At 24.6% G+C, this 19,558-nt stretch overlaps 1 protein-coding gene across 5 annotated transcripts in view; it reads right to left on the bottom strand.

The window, feature by feature from the left end:
* The window catches only part of LOC114120871 (serine/threonine-protein phosphatase 2A regulatory subunit B'' subunit alpha), a 36,840-nt gene that overhangs the window by 15,991 nt on the left and 1,291 nt on the right, over positions 1–19,558 (bottom strand). The window lies entirely within an intron of this gene.

Raw genomic sequence — 19,558 nt, 5'->3', positions numbered from 1 at the left:
TAATAATAATTGTTTATTACATGATGTAAATAAATCATAGATCAATCCCTGATTTCAGTATATTCTGTGTACCTTTCTAAAGTAGCTACTATTTAAGCTAACTACTAGTATTTTACAGTAGAAGTCGATAAAAGCGGTTATTTATTCAATTTAAATATAATAACATAATACGTTTAAATAAAAACTTAATATTAATACCAATTATTGATATATATAAGAACCTAACCGATATTAATATATCGGTTAATTTACGAAGTGTGAATAAAAGTATAATATTATTGTATTTTTATATACTATAGAATGATATCCATATTATTATAACTATTATTTATCGTACCTAGTACTTTGTATCATAGAAAACCAAACTATAATAATATTCAATTAAAAAATTTACCAATACATTTTTAATAAATACGAGTTGAAACCTTGTTTAAGAAAAAATATAACATTAAGGAAATAAAAATGACGAAAAACGTTAATTTTAATATGAAGCACAACAAAATATTTCATTAAGTTGTGTACAATCATCAAATAACTTCCAAAACTACGGGATATTAAATAAGATTTATGAACTGAAGTTGTTTGGTTTTTTTTTACTAACAGTAAAAATAATAAAACAATCTGAAACGCGAAAAAATACCGTAAAAATATAGAACGTTAGGATGACGGTTTTAATTATTATTGACATAAAAAAAAACTCAATACAAACTACTAACACGAACGTATACAATTATTGAATAAACACTGTAAAATTGTAAAAAAAATAATAATAAAAAATAAAACATTAATAATATGTTGAGCAAGGAACCCTGTATATAGATATAGCTAATATAATTGTGAATACAGAACTTTCGGAAAAATGATTAAATCATTTTAGTCAGTTTGAATGAATTAAACAAAATACATGTTGTAATAAAATAAGGAATTTAAATGATATTTTAAATTTAAAAAATAAAAAATACGAATAATAAGTAATATATAATATTGGTACTTAATATAAATGTAACAGCCTGACTAAAAGTATATATATTTATTGAATTGTTCATCTACTATATAGCTCCAATAAAATTACTGCATTATTGCAACGTCATATTATATTGGCTAACAAATTACGTCAGACATGATAAATAATATAACTACTATTTTTTAAGATTTTTTTTCAATTTCTTGGAAAATGTGACGTCAAAAGGCGGCGGGTCGTGGACAGCACAGTAATGTTATTGATGATAAATCGAGATTTGACTTCGTATCAAAGTGATATATACACATAAAGTATAACTTTATGTAAATAAATGTAATAAAATAGTATTATTTCTATTATTTCTCTATGACATATACAGGGTAATTCACTGAATATAGTATGTTCATTCCCAATATTTCCTTTAGTAATTTTTCTTTTCAAATTCAAATTTTTGGAATTTTTAAGTATATTTGAGAACCAATTTTTTTTATATACCTACCCAGATCCCAATTACATATTATTAACATTTTATATTGATCTTTCAACAATTTATAATTTGTAAACATTTTTTAAGTATAATAAATTCCAGATCTAACATTACATTTATTTAGATTATTTCAAATTTTTATAAAACCATTTTTAAGAATTATTATCAAACTTTGAAGTTGAAATTTTGATTTATACTTTAAATATCAAATACATCTAAATTAAAAAAAATCATCTGCTAAACAATAAGCAGTAAAACAGTAAGTTTCCATTTAAAAAATTAATTTATATAGTGATTAACACTGACATTTTTAAATGGTGTTAAAAATCTGAAAAATTGAAAATAATATGTTATTTAGGTCTACTTAAGAATTTCAAAATCAAAATTTATACAGGAAAAATGAGGGTAAGAATCGTAGTAAGAATATTGAGAGAATATAATGAACTTAAACAATGCAAATTACTATAGAAGTAGCTCATGGCAGACTACGAAACAATAATTAATAATTACCTAATTACAATAATAAATAATTATTTATTACTATATAATCGCGAATATGCGCACGAGCGTCGACGACCAGATGATACGTAAAGGAACACAGATCGATGAAAAAAATTATTATTTTTTTCTACTCTCTATCAATCTATCCTATCCCCCTATATCGGGTTGCCCATAAATATAATTAAACAAAACCGGACGGATGGGATGGCTGCAATATAGAAAGGAAAATAATAATAATAATGGGTTCCTCTCTTAAAGGTAACCTTACCTATTATATACATATATTATATAGTATATACGATATAGTACATGTATATCTTTAAAGCCGAGTGCCGACCGTTGCGACGCAGTAAAACGCCGAACATGAAGATAATATTATTTTTATGTGAATAAATTGTATGTATAATATTATAATATGCGCGCACAATGTTGTCGTCGATAAATCATAATATAATACATATTATATAGGTACTATATTATATTTGTATATACCTACACTATACAGTGTACACCTATAATTAGTGTAGTTTTCACGCTACACGAGATACTATTAAATATTTAGATCTCACGACCTTATTAACAGTGATCTTATTTTTAAGAGAGAAGAGAAAAAAGAATTAAAAAATGTTCTTTGGGAAATTGTCACAAATCAAACTCAAATTCCAAATCCAAATCAAATTGTATGTTTACAAATTACAGTATTTTATTCAGTTTTTGAAAAACGTCCACAAGATTTGGTTCAACCGCGAGCCGTCTTGACCTATCACTAGATATAAATAATAATACGTATACTGTCAACTTAAATTTGATAATTTCGTGATTAAAACATTAATAAACCCAAATATAAAACCGATACGTCATCCCCATATTATCAATAATACTACAGCACGGTGTTTATTTTCACTGTATATAATGTATAGAATATATTAAGATAATACTTTTGGAGAGAAGACAATAAGGAGGTACCGCAAAAAACAGTATACCATACACGTATAACAATCACATTACCCCGTGAGAAGGAAAAGTGAGGCGGTAGCATAAGTATGGCCTGAAGTGTCCGGATCGTCTGAGTATGGTAAGGAATGTCATATTTTTGTCAGCTAACCGCTTGACACCGCTACACCTACAAGCTGTGCGTCAACTAACTGTTTGACGAATATCTTGCACCCTATCAAGAGACGTAGGGAATATATTATGATTTATACACGCACCACGCATAATGGCGCTACGTTTTGAGAGTGTGTTTTGTGAATATTGTTGAAACTGTTTTATACGTCGTCGACAGTTGATAACACGACCGGCGGCAGTGGCGGCGGAGGCGTTTTTCTACGCCTGAAATAGTCGGGGCGGCATAGCGGCGGCTGTCAGCCGGGCGTGCGGCGAAAAAACGCGCCCGGCACACGCGCACCAACATGTACGTGCTCTGATGCACGTGTCGCCTACGCCGTTGATTTTCCAGCCTCTGTCCGGATCGTTGCCCTCTGCGTCGCGACAATAACTCTCAATAAAATATTTAAAGAAAAAACCTAAAAACGAGTTTTGCAGCCAAAAGTGGATTACCGTGTGAAAAACTTAAATAATACAGCCAAGATGTCTGTAATATTAAATTAATTATATTACGAACGTTATATGCAACGGTTAGAAGCGTGCCGTTTTCAAAAATGTGAGACGAAATTAAAATTATTTCATCGATCAATATAAAAAATAAATAAATATATCTTCGAAGTCAATGTTAAAATTAATAAAACGAGCGAAGTTTATTAATTGTCAAACACTATCGATTGAACAAAAACTCTACAGAATATACTACCTACTGTTCATTGTTTGAAAAAAAATCTAAAAAAATTTAACCTATTTTTCAGTACGTTAGAAAACAAACAGGAACTCATCCGAAGAGAAATAAAACAAATATCCTCGCAAATATCTATACAAATGGAAAGTCTAAAAACCAATTCTAACCGTCTTTGGTAAATTAAAACAAATTCACGTTTTATGTACAATAGACATATTATATATTATAGTATTATACACATATAAGTAAGTATTTGCTATTTATTTTATAAAGTTATTAAAAATCACCATCGTCCATCATTGTAAATTAAACAGAGTAATGAACGATGTATAATTATAGTACAAAATATTTACTATTAAATACTATTTATTCGAATAGGAAATATTATTTTAAGACTAAATTTTATTTTTATCTTATGTAGACTTAAATTGTTCAGTAATTAATATCAATACATACAAGTATTACTGTATATATAATACAATATGGTATAATTATTGAACATCAAGGTACTTGCTCAAATAACAAGAATTTATTGAATTTATTTTAACACTTGTATTTTCTTAATTAATGTGATATAATATATTAATCGTTTTTATTTTATTCGATTCTAAACATTTGTTTAAGTTAATTCGATTATACTGATGTATTTGTTCTATTCAACTAGCTAACGTAATATTATTAGACTAAATCGCCAAACACTTAACTGTTAATAAAAAAATAACCCTTACCACAGAAGCTTTGGATCCTGTCCAGGATTACGATAAATTTATCACGTTCGCATTACCTGTGCCGATGCCAGCTAAGAATAAAATCCTATAAGTTCATCACTGACGTATGGTCGATAAAAAAGAACACTAGTAAATTTAAAAGTAATAGGTACTATTGACTATTGAGTATAATAATATTATACTATTATAAGTATATAAAGTAAATATATTTATCAATAAGGTTATGGTATACTAATAAGTAATAATAGGTAATTTATAAGATGGCATTAATGAAGCAGTAATATTATTATAATCGATTAACTACAATGAATAAAAATTGAATAACTATAGTACCATAATATAATTAAAATTGATGTATTAAATTCAATGATAACATTAAATAAAAATAAAACAGTGGCCAGTACTATTTACTAATCTATTGATCTTTCACATTTTTGTTCAAAATAAGTCTATAAATATATACCTAAAAATGTACACACAATTTTCAATTTTGTCACGACTCACGAAAACAATATTTACAGAATTACCTTGTCATCTGTGATTCAATTAATCAAATACTAGCCAAAATGACCTCGAATAAATCTGTTTTTCCATTTTTGTTTGACCATCGACTATATTATAGTTGTCGTTTCTACGGTCATAATGACAAATAGCTCTATACATATATCGTTTTAAAATTGAATAGGTATGAAAAACATTTATAGAAGTACCTACAATAATTAATTGATAGTTGATTAAATTATATTTATTGGCGTATTGACATAAATGAGTATATTATTATGGTTTGGAAAAAAAATTTACATGTTTCAATTAAAATTTACAAATCGTAAACAATAAATACATAGAACAACATTAAATTAAATAATTTAGCAGTAAAAGAAGGATCTATATTGGCAACAATCATAAAACATCTAGCTAGCTCATTATTTAAAATATTTGTAGTATAAATAGGTAAGTAAAAAGTAAACCATAAATTTAATCACAAAATTCAGTAATTTTTAGCAGTATAATAGTAATAAGTATACCAATAATTATTTAATAAATTACTGTTCATCAAGTCTGAAGTTGATTTTAAAGTGTAATAACCAACTATATTTTTAAGAAATTATGACCAAAGTTATGGTCATATATATTCAGTTAATGGAAATACCTACAATTTTAATTTTTAAGAATCCTTTTTTCATTATGGGTCTTAGCTTTCTCGTCATTTATTGATTGGTGTTCGTCAGGGCAACGCCCTGTTAATTAAAATAAACTATACCATAATAATAATATAAAAAATTTATAATCAAGGAATTTATATTTTTATAAATCTGATAAATGTTTACTTAAATAATTAGTATATGGCTGTGCAGTATATCTTTATACAATTTTATCACGGTTTAAAATAAAATTATAATTGGTGTAAACTATATTAGGATATAATTAGGTATATGTAGAAACCACCACAAAACAAATTCGAGTCTGGAAAATGTATTTTCTAAAATAATCAACATTTAGTCTACATTGTATTATACAAATTGGACTATACCTAGAGTTTGTTAGACATTACAACTCAATACAATAAAGAATGTGGACAACATTTTTGTTGTAAACTTAGTCTGTAAGTATAGGTACTTAAAATGTCGATATAGTAAAATTACAATTATAGTTGTTGATTAACACTATATCTATAAACTAATAAATCAAGACTCAATTAAATATGCAGACAATTAATAATATATGTTATCGAAACAAAAGTTTCTAAAAATCATGCACATACTTAAAACTCGATCTCCTTTTTAGTAGGTGTCAAGTTAACCTCGTCATTAAGTATACAGGACATAGGTATAAAGGTATTATCAAGTAACTGCTTTAATGATAAATTTGTATATAAATGTGTGTTGGATGTATTGCATTTAATAATAAATTACTATAGATACATACGGGAAAAAACAATTCTGAGTAAATTAGAAGGGTGGCTAAGCTTCTATTTAGAAGGATAATAATAATATGATAATATAACTAATAATATATGATGAAAAGTTTTAAGTTTCTATGCTCTTAACCTAACCTTTCTATGCTTTATATTTTTTGAATTGCAATAAAAATTGAGTAAAATATATCGCACAGCGTAGTCTATGGAATTTTCACTTTTCCCCTATTTCCCATCAACTTTTCTAAAAAAAATATTACTTAGATAAATTAATCTAGATATCAGATATGAATGACACTCTACTCGTGTATTCATAAAAAATAAAGTTTTAATTGATTAGAATAAAAATATTTTTAGTAAACAAATTAAACACAGAGTGAACCTAGTTATCCATTTGAAAATGATATTTTAATAATTTATGATTAGAATTTTTTAAGTTCTCTGATATTTTGTATAAGTGCAAGCGTAAAATAATAAAAAAAAATGTCATGTATAATGTTTAATATTGAAACGACTCTTATTATTATAACACGAACCCAATTATTCTATAGATGATCAGAAATGTTTTATAAATATATATACAGGGTGTCCCGTGAGGATTTACCCATTGCGATATCTCCTGAAATAATGGACATATCATAATTCTGATTTTTTAATAAGACTCACAGGAATAAGAACTACAAATATTTTATGTTTTAATTTATTTTAATGTTTTGGTAAAAAAGTTAAAAATATATTTTTTTATTTAATTATTTTCAAAAAAATCGAAGATAGCCATTTTGTAGAGTTAATTTTTCTGAAAATATTGACGTTTCAACATTTTGATTTCATTAATTTCCTGATTTTTAATATTTTTTCTAGTTTCTAGAAAAACAGTGAATTATTTAATACCATAGTGGTAACAAATACAGATAACGAGATATCGCAATGGGTAAATCCTCACGGGACACCCTGTATATACAAACATATTATTATTATATTATGCGTGTGTATGAGAGTGTGTACTACAATAACAGTACATAAATAATATATTTACTATGCTCACGTGCTAGATTTTCAGCGTACGCCAAACTATGCGGCGAGGGTACGGTTCAAATACGCGACGTGTAGTAACTATAAACCGCGCCTATACCGCATACCGTAAGCACATCATAAGTATACGAATGTACGTACTAAATCACTATATATAAACCTACATTTGTATTAAATGTATTATGACTTATTTTAACAATTTAAAAACGATATTGGTAAAAACTTTGTAAAAATAATTCTAAAAATCATGAAAAAGCCTAAACAATATTAATAGAGAAGTTAGCAACAATCGTGAGGCAATAATAATTAAACAAATATATAATAAATAAATAAAAATAATTCTTTCTAATTATATTTGAACATCTACTCAAGATTTGATTATAATATTAAAAAAGAAATTTAAAGTCAAATTAATAATTTCATAGGTATACTATAAACAGAGTGATTCACTAATGCCCTCACCATTTATCAACATTTATCTTCTTCAACAATGCAGTTAATAGACTACTGTTTTTTAAATGACAACCTTCCTTTTCCTTTACTGTGGATATACCTTCTCTTTTAATAAAAGGGATTGTCATTTAAAAAATAGAAGTTAAATGTATCACTAAAAATCTTAGGTAAAACAAAAAATCTCAATAATTTAAATAATGGTCTTTAAGAATATTTGAGAATATTTAAAAATTCTAAAAATCAAAATTTGAATAAATTCATTATTAGATTAAAAAATGGAATGAGCATGATTGATGAATTACTCTATATAATATATTATATCAAGAATCAAAATTTTTTCCGTCTTTTGAAAAACTTTTACACGTTTATAATATTACCTACAATCTGCATAATAATACAATATACATATTATGACATATAATCACAAGCACAAACTAAATTTTATCTCCACGATTTTTAATCACTTACCCTAAAATAATTTTAGGTGTTCTAAGCTTTTATATTAATCCACGAAAATCACAAATGGTATCATAAGTACTACATAAACGAACAAAGTTAAAAATACTTTGGTCTGCAAATAGTTAATGATGAAGTGTCTAATCATAAAAATTATTGAGGACCATCATAATTATCCCGTCATAACAAGACAAATTACTTAGGTCTATATTATATGATATCTAAGGATTTCTAAGTCATTTAAGAAACATTTTGACATAAAAAAGGGTGGTCAAGTGAATAACGCTCTGTGTACAGGGGTCACTATTATTTATATGTTAAATTTGAAGTATCATTGTATATGAAAAACGATTCTGAACGGAGATCGTTTTTTAGCCTAGGATATATTATTTTCCAGTAGGTGGTGAAAAAGGAGATTTATTTATTTATTTATTATAATTTATATTAATTATGTTATAATGATCTGAATACCTTAAAATTAAATCATTTACAAAAAATGCCAATTTAAACAACAGGTAGGTATATGTTTCAACTTTCAAGTTTCTAAGACTAGTAATAATTTTTAACTACAGCAAACATCTAAAATTATATATGATACTAAATCGTTATTCTACGCGTGAATTTTGGATTTTGTATACATTTTTAACTAAAGATAATTTTTTTTTTATTTACCAACACTCAACTTCTTTTACAATCAATAAGAATGACTTATAAGAAATCTTGTATTAAATTTTCAAGTTTTCCAAGATTTTTTTACCGACGTTTCAAAAAAAAATATTATTTAAAAAAATCAAAAATTTCAGTTTCTTATAAAAAGGTCAAAAAAAGCCAGAATATTTTGAAAAATTAACTATGTATAGATAACCTTAATACAAAAATTTGGTGAAAATTTCAAGTATTTACAATCATTAATTTTTAACTTACAAATAAAAATTAAAAACTAAAATTCCCGTTTTTCCAACACTTTTTTTTTATTTTTCTAGATTTTTTTGAAAACTTTTGGAAAATTCTTACTTTTTTACTTGTTTAATGCACCATGGATTATTTCACAACTATTGGAAACCACCCCTGAAATTTGAAATTAAAGCATTATTTCGACAAATAATGCTGCGTAGGTACACACAAAAAAAAAAGAAACATATCATTGAAAAATCAATACATTCATCATCTTGTTGAGAATCTAAGTCTGATCACTCCTATAATACATAGTTATTATACTGTTTCTAAATAATATACACGACCAAATCGTATCGATGTAGAATATGCTATAATACCTAAATACAATACTACCTACTGTAGTAGTACCATGTACATGTATATTTAAATATGCATATACCATGAACATATATATTTAAATATGCATCAACTATGTATGATTTATTTTTAGCTTGATCGATCGAGGATGGTGTTAATAAAAATATATACAACCTCATAACCAGCATAAAAGTTTGCGCCGCAACTGAATTAAATCATTTTGTTAGTTGGTAATGTTTTTGAGAAATAGTTAACATTTTAGGGAAAAAATAATAATAATAGAAATAACTATATTACGAAACTATTATTGATAGTAGAAAGAAAAATGCACGCGCGTATGAAACTATGAAATGGACATACCGTTATACGATGTCACAGATGCTCGTTTTCGAAGCAGATATACTATACTAACGTATTAATGCCGCGGTCATTGACAGATGGGCGGCGGCTAGTGTACCTTTCTTTTTTTGCTTCTTTCTTTACCAATTTAGTAATCGTTATATTACACACATGTCTATATATAATATATATAGCATCATCGGACGTGGAAACCATCCCGATGCTACTGTTGAAAAAATTGAGACAAAATATTGCAGAATATTATTACTAGGAATTTATCCAACAAAAGTTACATAGATACCTACAATATAATATGAAAATTATATAGCATACTGAGCAAACTTTTAACATAAAAACACGATAATAGGGGTTAATGTTCATATATTAATTGGTCTTACGCAGGCGTTTCGCGCGCGTGTGTTATGTTAATATATTATTTTATGTGATATAAAGCGACATAGACACGTCAACTTTGTACGCACGTAATTATTATTAAGAGCCGCACGCAGAGATGATTAAGGTTTTTTCTTAAGGCATTTACATAATATGTATAAATAAAATTGAATTGTTTTTTGTTTTATTTTTTTTTTCAATTACAGGTCAAAGTAATTTTAAGTGCAACGAGCGACTTATGATTGGGAATACATGGGCATTGGGCACACATTATGGGATTAACGTAATAATAATAATATAAAATTCAACAAGTTCTCGCATGTCGTGCCCGCGTTTCTATCACGATTCACGACTAATGATATAACAAGTGTTCATTGAAAATTTTGTATTTTGTATCTATTTAATTTTTATTATAGCTGACGTGTAAGCTATTATTACATATTATTATATAAATACTACATCCTGCAGGCTGACAATAATATTATTAATACACTAAATCTATTTAAATCCAGGTACTACTTATAAGAAACTAAATGGCCCCATAGTACCTCCTTAGTCCTTATTAATACTTTAAATTATCAAACATTAATTTTAAACTATTATTAAAAATAATATAGAGTTATGAATTAATAATTATTATATAATTCACAAAATGTTCATACAGAAACCAATAATAAAATCATAATAAATTACACAATAAAATTAATACGCGTTTAATTAATGGTTTAATAAATATTAACGCACATTTTATAAAAAAATAATGTAGTCCAAAATAATTACAGCTATTAATTTATTACATTAAAAAATAGCAGGATTATTTCAACTGATGTCTATATAGAAGATAATATAATTCTGATACTGCAAACCAATAAGATTAAAATATACATACTAGAAATTTGTTAAATATCATTTCTATTATTTTTATAAGCGTTTTTTATCAACCTATACTAAAAGGTATAAAAACTATACAGTACACTAAATTATTATTTAATTAACTTTTAGTTATATACCTATTTTACACGACCATAATTTTTATTGATTTAAAATTAATAACAATATATAATTATTATTATATTTTAATTTTAAGTTTCAATATTATAATACTTAATAAGTTATTATGACTATTTACTGTATAGTAAACACAATTAGGTTAGGATTCCGGGGTGATTACACATTTTAAGGTGACTAAAACTGAGAGTACCAAATTTATATCTTATTTTGACAAAATCGGGAATCATTTCCGTCTTTTTGGCAGAGTGACTCTTTGTTAGTCTTCGTAGCACTCCAAGCAACTATTATAATAATAGTAGTAATAATTCATTCAAATAAATAAGACGGACCAAAGACCAAAGCCTAATAGTACAAATAACTTAAAAATTAGAACAATATTTAGAAATACAATAAATATATAATAATAAAAGGTTTGACATGCCTATACCTACTATTATTTTACATTATTTATGTGAACGTTTTTTATGAAAAGAAAAAAACAACTCTAGATAGTCGAAAGTTTATTGCACAGAGTCATAGCTGTAGCAATATAGAGAAGTTTTTCAAATAGTTAGTGCTGTATGTTGGTATATATAACATATGGATGTAAAACGGCTATTATAAGTACAAAATATATACCATCATTTATTAATTTGAAAATAAAAGTTATATCAGCTAGTTCACATCTAAAAATGGTCTAGGGTGGAATATGTTTAGAGAGGATCTGATTTGTGTATAATCATGGTTATCAGTAGGCATATTAAATCTGGAGGCTACAATTTAAAAATTTTAGAAGCTGTTTTATGTGTGCATTCAATAAATTCAATGAAAGTTAACTAAAATTAAAACAATGATTTTTCAAACATTTAAAAAATAACAATGTTATACATTTAATTTACTATCAAACTATTATTACATTTAATGTAAATATTAAGTTAATTTATATTATACACACAAATATAGGTAGGCAATTATTACTGATATTATTTATTATATAAGACTATATTGTGCACAGATTAATAACGAGTATTTAGGAAATTATGGCTGGATACTAGTTGCGGTCATGACGATTTTTGAGATAAACAGATATAACAGTTGCGGTCACTCAATAAAAAAATCTTTTTTTATTTAATAATTAAATATAAAATTAATATTTCGTTTATTTATTTAATTTAGAAAAATGTATTAAAATATAATATAATATGTATAATAATAATAATAATTTTTAAATTTTGTAGGCACAAATTTAAAAGAAGTCGACTTCAGATATTGAAGTTGATTAATTTCACCTTCATAATATCGTATTTGTTGCGTTAGAAAATGCTTTTTCTCGGTTTAAATTTTATTTACACCTAGAGTAAGCATGGTTTGGCAAAATGCAGTCATTAGCAGTCATCTAGCAAAAGCATGTATGAAAATGGGTGAAATTTCCGAATATTTGAAAATTTTTTGGGACACAAGTTATAATAATAATTATTATTAAACAATGTTATACATATTAAATTATATTTTGACACAAGTTTAACCACTTAATTTAAACATAAGTATCAACATTGTTAACCATTCCTACATAATAAATAATAGTGTACAGTCTTAACGTCCTAAGTATGTTATCTTATCGATATAAATGAGAGGAAAATATTGATTAATACATTTTTCTAAATTAAATAAATAAACGAAATATTAATTTCATATTTAATTATTAATTAAAAAAATAAATTTTTATTGAGTGACCGCAATCAGTATGTTGCCTTTTTGAGGGGTGGCCGACGACCGCAACTATATAGGACGTAATTTTTAATTTTGACAGCAACTATAGTAAACACCAAAAATTATTGCTGTTAGAGAGCTCAATGTTTTTCAACAATTAACTATAGGTAATAATTATCCATATAACTTGTTATATAAATTAAAAAATATCATTTAATTAGAATTTATGCAAGATTAAAAAATAACATTAATTCTAATATTTTACGATAAAGCATAAGTAACACTTATACAAGTGATAATTGAAAGTTGTTAATAAATAAAAGAACTTAATAAAAATACATGTTTAAGATATATATCTTAATAGGAAGTGAAATCTTAACAAATTAAAAAAGCATTGAGCGGTATCATAATTTTCATAGTTGAGTGATGAAAAACAGTGCAGACTACTACAAACGTGTTTTCTTTTTAATATTTTTAAATTATTATATACACCGGAAAGACGGTTATGGATAGGTAGCATTAGTCAATTTATTACATGTTTCATAATCATACACAAATAATATGAATAACAAATTAAGTTAAATATTAAATTTTTATAATATATTAAAATTATAAGTTTTGATTTTTTTTTGATTCAATAATAAAAATACTAAATAAACTAAACACGTGACTAAATAAAAACTCAAAATTTGATTTTTGAATGAATATTACGAAATATTGCCTATTATAATTGTTTTGATAAAGTTTGAAAATTAGTATATAATATTTTGTGGTTATCGGAAGAAAATGAAATTCAATAATAAATAAAAAGTTCATTACTCTAGTTACATAAACCAAGTTTTAATATAATAATATAATAGTAAATCTATAATATAAAACAAATAAATAAAAACTTTCTCTTCATTTTCAACACGTTAATCCTATATATGAGTATGTTTATAATATTTAATATATTATCAAAAAGTTTTAATATTTTTTTATAAGATAGCACAGTATAATTTATTGGTTCTAGGTCACTTTGTACGGTTAAGTTAAAGTGCGAAACGCGTACACTTTGTACTATAATATACCTAAAGTATATATATTATTATAAATATAAGTTTTACAGGTACCTAAATAGCGAGCTAAATAGTAACTAGTAATTATGTATAGTGTTAATTATTAAAATTAAAAATTAAAAGAAAATTGTTATAAAATATTGTATATTAAAAATAATCTAAATAATCAACAATATCGTTCTATAATCAAACTACTTGTAAAAATAGGTATAGTATAAATATGTCAAAAGGTAGTAGGTATTAAATAAAAATAGTATTTAGCTGTAATAGTTATCACTATTACAGATTTTTAGATTATTAACTAATAAAAAATAAGTAGTAAGTATATAAAAGTATTCAAAATCCGAGTTTTTGGACAGTTTTGAGGGCAATACAATTGGACGAATGTGGAAATAGACTTCAGAAAATACAAAAATCCTATACTGCTGACAATAATAAGCTATTTAATTAATGTTACCACTAACCAGCATTAAAGAAAAGAAATAACAAATATAAAATTTTTAAAATCCATATACTTTACATGTAGTTTTTTAACTATTTTTCAATACCTATTACCTATATTTTTTTATCATTTTACATTCATATTTGACATATTTCCATATTATACTATTTTTATTTTTTATAAGCTAATAGTTTAAAAATCTGTAATAATAATAACTATTACAGCTAAATATTATTTTTATATTATCTTTTGGCATATTTATATTGTATACATTTTTACATGTAGTTTGATGATAGAACGATATTACCTATTGATTATTTAGATTATTATTAATTTACCTACAATATTTTGTAACAATTTACTTTTTATTTTTTATTTTTCTAATTTTAATAATTAACACTATGCATGATTATTACTAGTTACTACATAGGTATAAAACTTATATTTATAATATATACTTTATGTATATATAACAGAATATTAAAAATTAAAACCATTCATTAAACTTTATTTTATGTCGTTTTAACATGGATATATATATTATATCCATGATATATATTATATATACATAAACGTATACAAATGTTTATAGTCTACAACTTATAAGTATTTCAGATTAATATTTACATAAGAAGAGTAATTATTACGTTAAGGTAAATTAAGAAACACAAAATTCGTTCACGATTATATTGTAATAAAAACGTACTAATAATCGTGGTGGTCTTTCGATCATATAAACATGTCAAACATTTTCATTTCATTATTACAGTAATTTCGAAAATAAAATAAATTTTTTTTATAATTTTTAACAAAACGTCTGATTGACCATCGTCCATCATTATTAACAAAATTGTTAATGAAATAATAAAACAATAATCAATAAAAAGATTAAAATATTCCTGAACAGAAAATTTAAAAAATACGTTTTTGAACAATCTATATTTAATATCTACTAGTAACTAGTATACATTAATATTGAATATTTTTGATTTATTAAATGTGTCGAAAAAAGGTTAAAAAAACACATAGAAAAATCAATTTAGTTTTTAATATTCTGAATAGAATCTAAAAATAAACATACTAATTTCAGAAATTTCTTAAAATGTTAAGTGTTATGCAAATTTATGGACTATTAAATAGAAAATATTAATATAATAAATTTAACTTAAAATTATTTTGTTTTTACTTATACATATACCTAGGTTAGGTTATATTTTTTGTTGTTCGATAGAGATTTGCAAAATATATATGTTTTTTGGAAATAAATTAAATTTTATTTAATAAACGACGACAGATACATATACTTTTTTTACAGCGATCATATATTTTTATTTTTTACTAGAAGTTTTAAAATAGCTAATTCGCCAAGAATATGTATTATTTAGTTTTTGATGTATACTTGCAAGCTAATCCATGGACGTTTATTATATTACTACATAAAAAAATGAATGCTTATACATTTATATACAATGATATTATTATACTAATTATTAAAAACTTTAAATAGTATACGGTTATTGTGAAACAATGTTTGAATAAAATGACGATAATATTAATAAATAATAACACATCGACTTAAAGACTTCAGCTTATAGTGATGTTGAAATGGAGATAAGTACCTATTCAGGTTTACTCCGTAGGTATACTTAAAAAAATAAATAATAATAACAATAAATAAATTTTAGTTTGAGTTATATTGCCATATTGATTGTAAAAAAAAGAAAGAATAGATATATTAACTACTAATTTATTGATTTAAATTAATTTATATATTAATTAAATAAATATTTAATAAATCAATAAAATCGATTTAAAAGTATTGTATGAGTAGGTATTAAAAAATAAAATTATATAACATAAGAGTACTTATATATTTTATCAAAAAATTCTTGTCAAGATATTCCAATAAAATCATTTCATAAAAAGCTTTATGAGCGTAAAAATATAATAGTGCTTAAATTTTTTGGCTGTTTATCAATTTTATTTTAATAAAAAACTCTATGTAAAATTATCATATGAAATCTAATGTATAAGAGGCTTCGTTAAGGTGCATTTTTTAGAAGTTAGGGATAAAAAAAGTATATAGCTTACACATAACAATTATTAATAAATTCATTTGCAATTAGACAACGATCGAAATCAAACTAAGTATTTAAATTAACCAAATAAAATACAAATACAATATTAATATTGTAATTTAGAAATTATTACAATAAATACGATAAATAATAACATACGTAACACAGACACTCATCGCCATACGTAATATTATAGTAATATAATTATATTAGTAAAAAAAAATTTTTTTTTATATTTTGGAACTGACAAATGTTTACCATCTAAAACCTGTACGATATAACTCTAAGCATTAGTTTTAGAAAAATTGTCTAAAAACTATTTCAGAATTCTTATCTTGCCTGTTTTATTATTTATACAGAAAACCTTGGTGGTTGTTTTGATAAGTAAAATTTGGTAAAAACTTCAAATTCGCACAACATATTAATTAATATTTGTGACGCAATCACTATAATCACTATTGTCTATTAGGGTATTAATTACATAAACCATCTTTTCTATTTTTACCAGACGGCCTATACTATTAATGTTATAATATAAAATAATAGTTATAAAATATGTGTCAAATATAAATGCTAATATATTAATTCGAGTTTGTGTTGGACATGCACACACTTAAATAATAAAACTAAAAATATGAATGACTGCATGAATGAATGAAAATCTTGAGGATCCTCGTAACGACGTAGGCTACATGTTCGGATAATCCCACACAACGTATTAAAACCTACAAGTTTAAATATTATAATGAATAGAATAAAGAATGTAAATACAATAAGGAACACCTACCTACACACGCAATTTTAATAGGGTCAAAATAATGTGTTCATAGATTTATAAATTATAATGCCTGCACAAACGCCCACATTTTACGCACAAACGTAATATATCGTGCATACAATGTAAAATTGGGTTTGCATCTTTTGGAGGGAAAAATTGTTTCTAAAAATAATGAAATAACATTTCGGCATCTGATATAAATAAAACATTACACAAATATAGTGTATATCTATGCATAATATGTATACGATTTTCTTAATATAATTATTAAATTATTAAATAGTACATATTATACAGTATGAAATGTTGTGTTAAATGTAATTAGTAAGCTAGTAAGCATAGCCACACTAAAAAAATTATATTGTATAACTCAGAATGAGAGGTTCAAAACAAACAGTACCTATATTAGGTTTCTAAATTTGAGTAATTTTATTAAATTTATTTAACATTTTTGATTCTTATATATTAAAATAAGAAGGTAAAATAGTCAAATAGTAAATAGGTATACAGAAAAATAATTTTGAGTTTATTAGTAATGCATTTTATATATACATTTATATAAAATATAATGAACATTTATACATAATGTTTAAGGGGGAGGGGGGGAAATAAATCCAACCTTTCCTAATCATATAACATTCATATTATTGTTATGTATATATTGTGTATACCAGTCGATTGCGGCGATCATTAATTACTTTTTTTATTTTGGTTAATCATAAAACCCTAAAAAAACTAAGAAGTTCATAAAAGTTGTCTATTCCTGGTTTAAATATTGAATATAAAATATACAAAATCAAATGGAAAATGGAGGCAGATTCACTTATCTTCCCCCCTCCCATATAACCACCGCTATAGGTAAGTATTATAAAGGTAATATATGATTAAATAAAAGGTGTACATTGTATCTACTCTGAGATATCCCTATGTAATTGTCAGAGTAATATTGTACAATATGAGTTTACATATACAGTATACATAAACTATTTGGCAAGATCAAACTATTTTAATTATAGTCTCCAGTCCCCATAAAAAAGTTACCTTGTACATATTTATCTTTTCTTAGCCTATAAAACAGTATTGAAATATGAAACAATAGAAATTAATGAAATGTTATTCCCATCAACAAAAATTATTGAACTAGATTTATACATGTAACAACTAACATTTCTTCACTGTACAATGTAGGTCTATTCACTCTAAACTCTTCAAATTCCTGTTATCTCTTACATAGTTAACTTATGTAATATTCATGAAACATAGGTTCGTAACAAAGTTATATCTAGTTATAAATTAAGTAAATTGATTTTTATATTCATATTCGGATTCATATAAGACTTATGTCCATTTTTATTAAATTTAAATTAATATTTTAATACTTCAAAATTTATCTAATATTATTATATAATTATAAAAATCTTGTACCTACCTAGGTACATTTTTCTTGATGAAAATCCTTTCTTACGTTATTGGTTTTAAATTAATTTCACTAAGAGCAAGAGCCACTCAAGAATTTTAAACTGAAAATTATAATTATAAATGTTTATACCTACCTATCTTAAAATATAGTTATTTTTATAAATTTAAGCATTGAATTGTATAAGTGTATTACCCTAGGTATTACCAACAATCAATATAATATAATATAATATATAGGTACATGTCCAGGTGCATGGTATACATGAGAATATTATGTGTATCATGGATATTCCAAATGCCCATCTAAAGTTACAGTTTTCTTACATAATATAGTATGCAAATGAAACCAAAATAGTTTTCTTAAAGATATATATGAGACACAAAACACCAAGATATAATATTAAACCATATAGATAGGTACACAGTTGCATTTAATAAGTTAAGAACAGTGATGAATATTGTTTATAAAATTAAGAATAAGATTTAATATTTTTTTTTTTTCCCACAAGAGGAATTAGAGGAAAAGACAAAAGATTGTTTTTTTTTTTTATTATTATTTGCTTTATTTTATGTTTACTCCACGGGACAGCAGACAATCAATCACCAAATCAAAATCATAGGTACTTTCGAGGGTACTTTAATAAACTTATTTAATTCAGACAAATTTAAATCTGGGTGAGTGTATTTTTTTATTGGATTATTAAGTACTTTAAATAATACTTAATACTGTTTAACATTTGAAGCAATTGTTCAAAAATGGTAATAAGTACCA

The sequence above is a fragment of the Aphis gossypii genome, chromosome 1 (assembly GCF_020184175.1).
Source record: "Aphis gossypii isolate Hap1 chromosome 1, ASM2018417v2, whole genome shotgun sequence".
NCBI lineage: Eukaryota > Metazoa > Arthropoda > Insecta > Hemiptera > Aphididae > Aphis > Aphis gossypii.
The sequence above is the reverse complement of the archived record's forward strand: the minus strand, read 5'-3'. Positions and strand labels throughout refer to the sequence as shown.